The following is a 9,717-nucleotide window of genomic DNA, read 5'->3' as shown; positions in this document are numbered from 1 at the left end:
TGGGATCGAAGACGCGTACCTGAACAAAAGTTTCCTTAATTTGTTTCCTTTTTTATTTAGGATTTGTTTTCTATAAATAGGACATGTAAACCTCGTTTTTGGGGGTTAGACATTATTATTCTATTTTTGCTTTGTGACTTTGGGAGATTAATTTGCAACCCTAGCAATTATTGATTTCTCAAGTTCGTTTTGAAGATTTTGGCTTTGCAATTCAAGTTAATTTTCTGGGTTTATTATTCTCTTTACGTAAGTTCATGATTTCTTCATCTACAATTATGAATTGTGTTCTTGCCAATATGAGTAACTAAATCCACAACTAGGGTTGTGGGAACCATGATCAATTAACAAAGTATGACTAGTAAATAAGCAATTCTTGACTAGTATTTTGCATGCATTGATAATTTTTTCGTTTAGAAGTCTTTTTAACGGTGGCCAACGTTAGAACTCGCCTTGTTACTACTTGCCGGACTAAGGAGGTAATTAACAAGAAAAGAATTATCAACATAGATTTAGTGTGATACTATCTAATAGGCTAGTGTCGATTGGTGCGAAGTAATAACTAATCCAAACATCGATTATGATGTCTAATATGAGGTAAAAGTAAGGGTTAGTAAATTATACACACGTAGCCGGACCAAGGTACGAGGTGAAATTCTCTAGATGCCGGACCAAGGATTTAGAGATACCTAACTTATCACTTTGCATGTAATACACTAAAAAAGGATTGCTATTTCTAGGATTACTGCGTTATGAGATTATGGGGAACACGTGTACCCTAATTATTTCTTTTATCTTGATAACAACCAAAGTTGAGTTTAATTATTGATTACTTCTTACTATTTGTTTCACACAAGCACAACCCCCCTTTTTATTACCAGTTTCTGGAAATAATTTGACTAATTGAATATAATTGTTGGTTAAAAGTAAAGTCTAAACCATTTTCCTCGTGGGATCGATCCCAACCTACAAGTTGGGTTCTTTACTTGATAACGATCGCTTATGCTTCTGAAAGGAGGTGTAATTTGAGCGTATCAAGAACCAACCTCAGAACCAGAAGCAGACCAGCCGGTGACTCGATCAGTGTTTTCTCCTCATCAGACTGGGAGACAGTGACTACGTCGGTGACCACTTGCCGGGATGTATTTCGGGTAGCTCGAGGTGCAGTAGGAGATGTCCTCCTGGCCAGTGGAACATATGCGGGATCCTTTTCCGCATCCGTGTCTTTGTTAATCAGCCTAAAAGTAGGCGCCACAGATTTTGAATTACCCCTTTTTGAGTAGGTAACTTGCTTCTTAGGCTCCATGGTACCTGTGGATGTCTAATTAGTACCAAAATAAATACATAACACACTCGAAAATATTTTAGAACTAAGAATGAACAAGAACGAAAAACAGAAAAAAATTCAGACAGTGGCTTCAGTGGGGACCTACGATCCGTAGGTTGACTTACGGTGCGTAGAACCCCTCCGTAGCTTAGAGGTACCAAAAAGTTGGTCTCTGTTGGAAACTACGGACATGCAGAATATTTTGTAGATTTGTCTATGGACCGTAGTCCATATCCGTAGTTTCACACTTGGTGAATTTTGCCAAGGGCCTCCATCTACGGACCTGGTCTACGGTATGTAGACGGGATCTCGTAGATGGGGTCTGTGCCAAGTCTCAGTTGTGCCTTATTTTTTAAACCAATTTTTGAAGACAATTGCAATATTATCCTAGTCTAATCATGCATTCCAACATAACTCATGCTAGTTTGTCATTCTAAGGTTTCCAATTACGCAACTTTATAATAACTTCAAGACAAGATGTGGAACCCTAAGTCAAAACTTACATATAGACTATTTATTTGCACTGATTTTATGCGATAGCTACACACAATCACTGACCATCGTCCCAAGGTTGTTAGCATTCCAAATTTAGCATGCATTTATAGACGGTTAACTACCTAAGGTCAAGACCCAACTCCCGATTTTCTATATTCAATCTATGAACCAAAATTCAAAGTGAGGGGAAAGTTTATTACCTTACAAGTAATGAAAAGTGGTGTGATTGTGTGACGACACTATGATTCCAATATCACCAACAAAAGTCACCTACTTGCACCGCACTCGGACACCGAAGTTTGAAAAATGGGGGTTTAGAGAAATTTGGGGGAAAGAGAAAAGAAAATTTGGAATATGAGGGATGAATTTAGTGTGGGTGATGATGTATTTATGGTGAGAATGAGTGTTTTGAGGAATTTGGGAGGTGGAGAAACGGTTAGGGAGGACATAGAAGAAGTGGAAAATGATTTGAAAGTGGGATTTTTAAATTAGAGGTCGTTCGGGTCAGGTCGGTCAAGCTAGGGTTGGACGTACGAGACCACGCTTATGGTCCGTAGGTCTATCGACGGTCTATAGATAGGTACCGTAGATCACTTTCACACTGTAAAATATCACTTACCTTGGATCTATGGATGCTATTTACGGTCTGTAGAATGAACTGCAGACCGTCGATGGGGTCCGTAGACCTCTGCACCAGACCATTTTCTGCAGATTTTACCTTGCACACCTGCACATGTAGCAACCATTAGGCCATTCTTTTTTTTTACATTTTCTGGACACTTTATAGACACGGACCCTATGCTATATCTAGCCAACACTAACCAAAGAGAAAACACCTATCTAAGGGAATACAAAAAAGCAACTAAACAAAGAAAACTACTAAAACAAAAACCTATAATTGGCTAGATTGTACATCTTGGGTTGCCTCCCAAGCAGCACTTGATTTAACATCGCGGCACGACTCAGGCCTCTTGATTACTTAGACTTCATCAAGAACATAGGCTTCAACAACCTCTTGCACACTTTCCACGTTTCCCAGATAGATCTTGATCCGTTGCCCGTTTACCATGAACTTTGTTCCTTCACTGTTCTCAAGCTTAACCGCTCCATGGGGAAGCACTTTTGTGAGCGAAAATGGCCCGGTCCATTTGGACCTGAGTTTACCCGAAAACAAGCGCAACCTAAAGTTGAATAGAAGCACAAGACACCCATAACAACTTCTCGCTTTTCAATTCTTTGATCATGATACTTCTTCATCTTTTCTTTGTACAAGGCTAAAATTTAATAAGCTTTTAGGCGAAACTCATCAAGCACATTCAAGTCATTCATTCTTTGATTAGATGCGGCGCCCCAATCCAAATTTAGGTTTTTCATAGCCCACATAGCCTTATGCTCTAGCTCTACCGGTAAATGGCAAGACTTCCCATATACAAGTTGGTAGGGAGACATACCTATGGGAGTCTTGTATGCGGTGCGATAAGCCCATAAAGCATCATCAAGCTTTCTTGACCAATCCATTCTATTATCATTCACAGTCTTCGCCAAAATCTGTTTGATCTCTCTATTTGACACTTCCACTTGCCCACTAGTCTGTGGATGGTAAGGAGTGGCTACATTGTGGCGGACACCATATTTCTCAAGTAGCGCCTTGAACAACTTATTACAAAAGTGGGAACCTCCATCACTGATAATCGTCCTCGGTGTACCAAATCTGGAGAAGATATTATTTTTCAAGAATGCGGTGACACTTTTACCTTCATTGTTTGGGAGCGCAACTGCTTCCACCCACTTTGATACATAATCAACCGCAACAAGAATATACTTCATCCCATGTGAACTCACAAATGGACCCATAAAATCAATGTCCCATACATCAAACAACTCAATCACCAATATCGGATTCATAGGAAGCTCTTGTCTCTTTGAAATTCCTCCTTCTCTTTGGCAACGGTCACAAGACTTGGCAAAATCATGAGCATCTTGGTGGATGGTGGGCCAGTAGTACCCACACTGCAAAATTTTATGCGCAGTCCAAACACCACTATGATGCCCACCAACAGGCGATGAATGACACGCCTCTAGTATACCCATCATCTTGACCGCTGGCACACAGCGATGAATAATCCCATCGGCACAACTACGATACAAATAAGGCTCATCCCAAAAGAACTTCTTCACATCATGCATAAACTTTTTCCTTTGGTGAAAAGACAAATTTGGGGGCACCAAATCGCTTGCCAAATAATTAGCAAAGTCTGCAAACCAAGGAATCAGATCATGAGAAGCAGCCAATACCTGTTCATCTGGAAAAGCATCATTAATTTCAGCCCTATCACCAAGCTTTAGCATAACCTCTTCCTCTAATCTGGACAAGTGATCGGTAACTTGATTTTCGGTCCCCTTTCTATCTTTTACCACAAAATCAAACTCTTACAACAACAATACCCATCTAATCAACCTCGGTTTTGCATCCTTCTTCGCCATCAAATACCTCAATGTAGAATGGTCATTATGCACTATGACCTTAGTGTCAAGCAAGTAGGATCAAAATTTTTCGAATGCAAAAACCACCTGAAGAAGCTCTTGTTCAGTTACCGTATAGTTCTTTTGGGCCACATTTAGAGCTTTGCTAGCATAATAAATAGGATGAAGAATTTTCTCTTATCTATTACCTCTAACGGTTGTCCCCAATCCGGTGAAATAATGATAGGTGCAGTAACTAACTTCTCCAAATGCTCTTAGACAAGCATCATCAAAATAGAACTTACACTCCTTCTTGAGCAGTTTGCACAAGGGATGTGCAATTTTTGAGAAATCTTTCATAAACATCCTATAAAAACCTGCATGCCGAAGAAAGTTCCTAACACCTTTTACAGATATAGGTGGAGGATGTTTTTCTATCACCTCAACTTTCACTTTATCTACCTAAATGCCCTTCTCAGAAATCCGATGACCTAGAACTATACCTTCTTTCATCATAAAGTGGCACTTCTCCCAATTTAGCACCAGATTGCAGTCTTCACACCTTTTAAGCACCTCAGCCAGATGATCCAGACATCGATCAAAAGAGTTACCTACCACAGAGAAATCATCCATAAATACCTCAATAGTGTCCTCCACCATGTCAGAGAATATCGACATCATACAACGCTGAAGGTCGCTGGAGCATTGCACAACCCAAACAACATTCGTTTAAAGGCGAAAGTCCCATAGGGCAAGTGAAGGTGGTCTTCTTTTGCTCCTCCGGAGCTATAGAAATCTGATTGTAGCCCGAATAACCATCAAGAAAACAATACCAACCCTTACCAGTAAGTTTATCCAACATCTGATCCATGAAAGGCAGAGGGAAATGGTCATTTTCTGTCGAAGCATTTAACTTCCGGTAGTCCATGCAGACTCTCCATCCAGTTACGGGCCTCATCGGAACAAGCTCATTTTTCTCATTAGGAACCATAGTAATTCCACCTTTATTGGGCAAACATTGAACAGGACACACCCAACTAATATCTGCAATGGGATAGATAACTCCAGCATCCAACCACTTGATGATCTCCTTTTTAACTACCTCTTGCATAGGCGGATTTAATCTTCTTTGGTGCTCAATACTAGGTTTGCGATGCAGCATAAGTTGGATTTTAAGAGAACAAATACCGGGAGAGATCCCAATAATATCCGCAATAGTCCACCCAATGGCTCACTTGAACCTCTTCAATATGGCAACAAAACACTCTATTTGTCACCCATTCAAATCAGCCACAATAATGACCGATAAAGTATCATCTTTTCCCAAGAACACGTACCTCAAATGCGGTGGTAGAGACTTAAGCTCTAATTTCGGTGCCTCCTCAACAGACGGATGTGCAGGTGGGGACTCACGATTTTTCATGTCCAGCTCCAACTTCTTTGGTTTTGACCAATATTCACACTTATAAAGTGCGGCTACCAGCTCATCATACTCTTTAATACCATCACTGTCGAAGCTCATCGTAACCGTTGCTGATGCCTCAACACCAGTCTCTCCTCAACCTACACTTCAGAAACACTCTCAACTCTATAGGTTATCATCGATACCGATTGGATCTTACTACTTTGCTTGATAGACCTACAAATATTGAAAGTTGTCTCTTCATTGTTCAGTCTGAATTTTATCTGCCCCTTTTCCATATCAACCAGAGCGTGCCCCGTAGCTAAAAATGGTCTCCCAAGAATGATAGGAACCTCAAAATCAACCTCGCAGTTAAGAATCACAAAATCTACCGAAAAGATGAACGACTCCACTTTTACTAGTACATGATGGAGCACAACTATGGGCCTTTTCATAATTCTTTTGGCCATAAGCAATCGCATCGCAGTCGATTTGGATCTCCCAGACCTAGCTTTTTGTAAATCGACAATGGCATTAGATTAATGTTAGCCCCAAGATCACACAATGCCTTAGCAAAATGCAACAACCCGATGGTACATGGGATAGTAAAGGCACCAGGATCGTCCTTCTTCTGCACAAGGGACCTAGTAGCAATAGCGCTACAATGTTGTAATCAATCATCATCCTCGAAGCTCATGGCCCTTTTCTTTGTCACTATATCCTTCATAAATTTTGCATACCCAGGCATTTGCTCCAAAGCCTCTATCAACGGAACATTGATGGAAAGTTGCTTCAACATGCTAATAAACCTGTGGTATTTGCTTTCTTCAGTATTTTTCACTAACCTTTGTGGGAAAGGAGGTGGAGGTCTGGGTAGGGGGACAACTTTCTGAGTTTCCTCATCTTCCTTCTCAGTCGCATTCTCGGTCTATCCAGTCACCTCAACCACATCATCATCTTTACTAGCATCAGTTTCTACTCTAGACGGCATAGGCGGATCAATGGTATTCTTACCTCCTCGAGTCGTGACTGCCATGCAATGTCCTTCATTCTTTGGATTTTGGATAGTATTACTAGGAAGAGTGTCAGGTTGACGTTGGGTTCACTGTAGTCAAAAACTGAGTCATCTGTAGCTCAAGATGCTTGATCGACACTGCGTGGGCATCAACTTTTTTACCAATACCAAACAAGTCATTTCGCATATCCTTCACATTCTCATCAGTCGAATCAAACCTCCTCATCAATTTCTTCATCATATCCTCAATACGTGACATGTGACCATAATCCCGATTTTGAGGCGGAACATAAGGTCAAACCCAATCATTTATGTTGCCATAGTTGTTCCGGTTGTAGTTGTTGTCGCGATGGAAGTTCCCATCCTGGACATATTGACCCTCTCGGTTATAGTTGCCATAGTTCCGACCTTGGTTTCCTTGACCTTGGCGCTAATTATCCAGATTGGAACCTTGGGTGTTTGGTTGGAAACCCTCTGTCTGCTCATTCACCGCATAAGAATCCTCTTCAAAGTAATACTCGTCTCCCGGTGGTGGAGTTCTAGTCAAATAGTTCACATCATTCACCTTCTCCGCTCCTCCAGTTACATGCTTTAACACCAACCCTAGTTCAGTTCTCATCTGGGCCATCTCCTCACGAATCTCATCTGCGGGATGGTTGTTTGTAGCTTGAATGGCAAATGTGTTACTCCCAGTATTTGACTTTCTAGTGCTCCAACCTTTATTGTTTCGAGATATCTTCTCCATTTTCTCTGTAATTTGTGCAAAAGTGCATTCACCATACGAACCTCCTGCAATAGTATCCAGCACTGCCTTACCATTATCATCCTTTCCTCGGTAGAAGTACTTCTTCACTGACTCATCATCAATACGGTGATTCGGGACACCTCTCATGAAGGTAGTGAACCTGTCCCAAGAACTACTCACAGACTCTCCAGGTATTGCCACAAAGTTGTTGAGTTTGTCCTTTTTATTCAACTTCTTGGATACTGGAAAAAATCTTGCTAAGAACGCATATGACAACTTCTCCTATGTATAGATTGAGTTGTAAGGGAGTTCATTGAACCACACAGCAGCATCTTCGGTCAATCATAGGGGAAACACTCGCAATCCAATGACGTTCATATCCCAATCAGGTCGATCGATGCGGCTTTTGCAGACATGGTTTAGTTTGGCTATGTGGTCCTGTGGATCATCTACTGGCAAACCGGCAAACAAGCCCCTCGTTGTAAGCATCTGCATCAAGCTACTGGTCACCACAAATGTATTCACCTGAGGTAGAGGCGGTAGGACAGGAGGTCCATCAGAATCGGCAATATTAAGGTTGACCCTAAAATTGTCAGGCTATCATGGTCCTGGTAGGTCATGTACCCTCAATGCATCTCACAATCTAGTTTCAACTGATACTTAATTATTCTCATCACCTACTCCTGTAGGTTGAAATCCAACTCTTTCACCTAACTCTCCTCTGATAGGATTAACCTAAACTCCTTGACTATTCATTCTCTGCAAAGTTCTGTTCAGTTCTGGATCGTAGGGAGTAAGTGGTTCGCCTTGGCTCCATGTACTTAGCACACACTAGAGTAAGATCTTGAGAGAGAAAAAAACAAAAGAAAAAGTAAAATTAGGAAATATTTGACTAAAGTTCAATAGTGTAGTTAAACTTAATCTAAAAGACTTATTCCCTAACAGCGGCTCCAAAATTTGATACGCTCAAATTACACCTCTTTTCATAAGCATAAGAAATCATTATCATGTAAAGAACTCAACTTATAGGTTGGGGTTGATCCCACGAGGAATATGTTTAGACTTAAGTTCAATAACAATTATATTCGTTTAGCCAATGTATTTCCGTGACAAATAAGTAAAAGCGGGGGATTTGTGTAACAATTTTTGGAAATTATGAAAGTAATTACTAAGCAAGATTTAAACTTTTGTTGTTATGAAATTGAGAAAAAAATTAGGGAGTATGTGTTCCCCATAAGCTCATAACTCCATAATCCTAGTAATAGCAATCCCTTCCAAGTGTATTACATGCAAGCGATAAGTTATGTATCTCTAAATTCTTGGTCCGGCATCTAGAGTATTTCACCCCACACATTGGTCCGGCTACGTGTGTATAATTTACTAACCTTTACCATTACCTCATATTAGACGTCACATCGATGTATGGAAGAGTTTTCACCCTCGCACCAATCGACATTAATTATATTAGATAGTATCACACTAAATCTATGTTGATAATTCTTTTCTTATAAACTACCTCCTTGATCCGGCAAGTAGCAACAAGGCGAGTTCTAACGTTGTGCACCGTTAAAAAGACTTCTAAACGAAACAATTATCAATGCAAGCAAAATACTATTCGGGAATTACTTAGTTACTATTCATACTTCTTTAATCGCTCATGGTTCCCACAGTCCTAGTTGTGGATTTAGTTACCCATATTAGCAAGAAAACAATTCATAATGTTTGAAGAATAAATCATGAATTTAAGTAGTAGAGTAGAATAATCCCAGATTTTCAACTTGAATTTCAAAGTAAAAAATCACCAAAACATGCTTAGAAAATTAAGAATTGCTAAAATTGCAAGTTAATCTCCAAAGCCAAAAACTAGAATAAAAGTAATGAAGTTTAACCCCCAAAAATGAGGTTTACATACTCTATTTATAGAAAACAAGTCCTAAATTAAAAGGGAAACAAAATAAGAAAAGTTTGTTCAGGTACACGTCTTCATTCCACGAGACTGACTTACGGACCGTTAATGAATTTACGATCATTGAGTCCCTTCCGTCAGCCAGGACTTAGAAAATATTTTAGCTTCCAAAAATCAGTTTCTCTAAAGCAATCAATGGAACACCAGTACGGACTATAGATCGATCTACGGTCTGTCGATCCCTCTCTGTAGCTCCATACTTAGAATTCTCCAAAAATCAGGTACTGGAACCCTTACAGTCATATTCTACGGTTCAACAGGACGGTCCGTAGAATGGTCACCGTGGTTCCACACTTGGTCAGATTCT

The 9,717-nt window shown here is 40.1% G+C and overlaps 1 protein-coding gene across 1 annotated transcript in view; it reads left to right on the top strand.

Annotated features, from left to right (window-relative positions):
- The first annotated feature begins 172 nt into the window (after positions 1–172).
- Positions 173–9,717, top strand: part of LOC125830831 (40S ribosomal protein S9-2) — a 396,173-nt gene continuing 386,628 nt past the window's right edge. The window contains exon 1 of the mRNA XM_049510007.1: positions 173–182. The gene's annotated coding sequence lies outside the window, so the exon portion shown is untranslated. The remainder of the gene's footprint in view (positions 183–9,717) is intronic.

The sequence above is a fragment of the Solanum verrucosum genome, unplaced genomic scaffold (genome assembly GCF_900185275.1).
Source record: "Solanum verrucosum unplaced genomic scaffold, falcon-dt-bn FXZP01000154.1, whole genome shotgun sequence".
NCBI lineage: Eukaryota > Viridiplantae > Streptophyta > Magnoliopsida > Solanales > Solanaceae > Solanum > Solanum verrucosum.
This window is presented reverse-complemented; position numbering and strand designations above follow the sequence as displayed.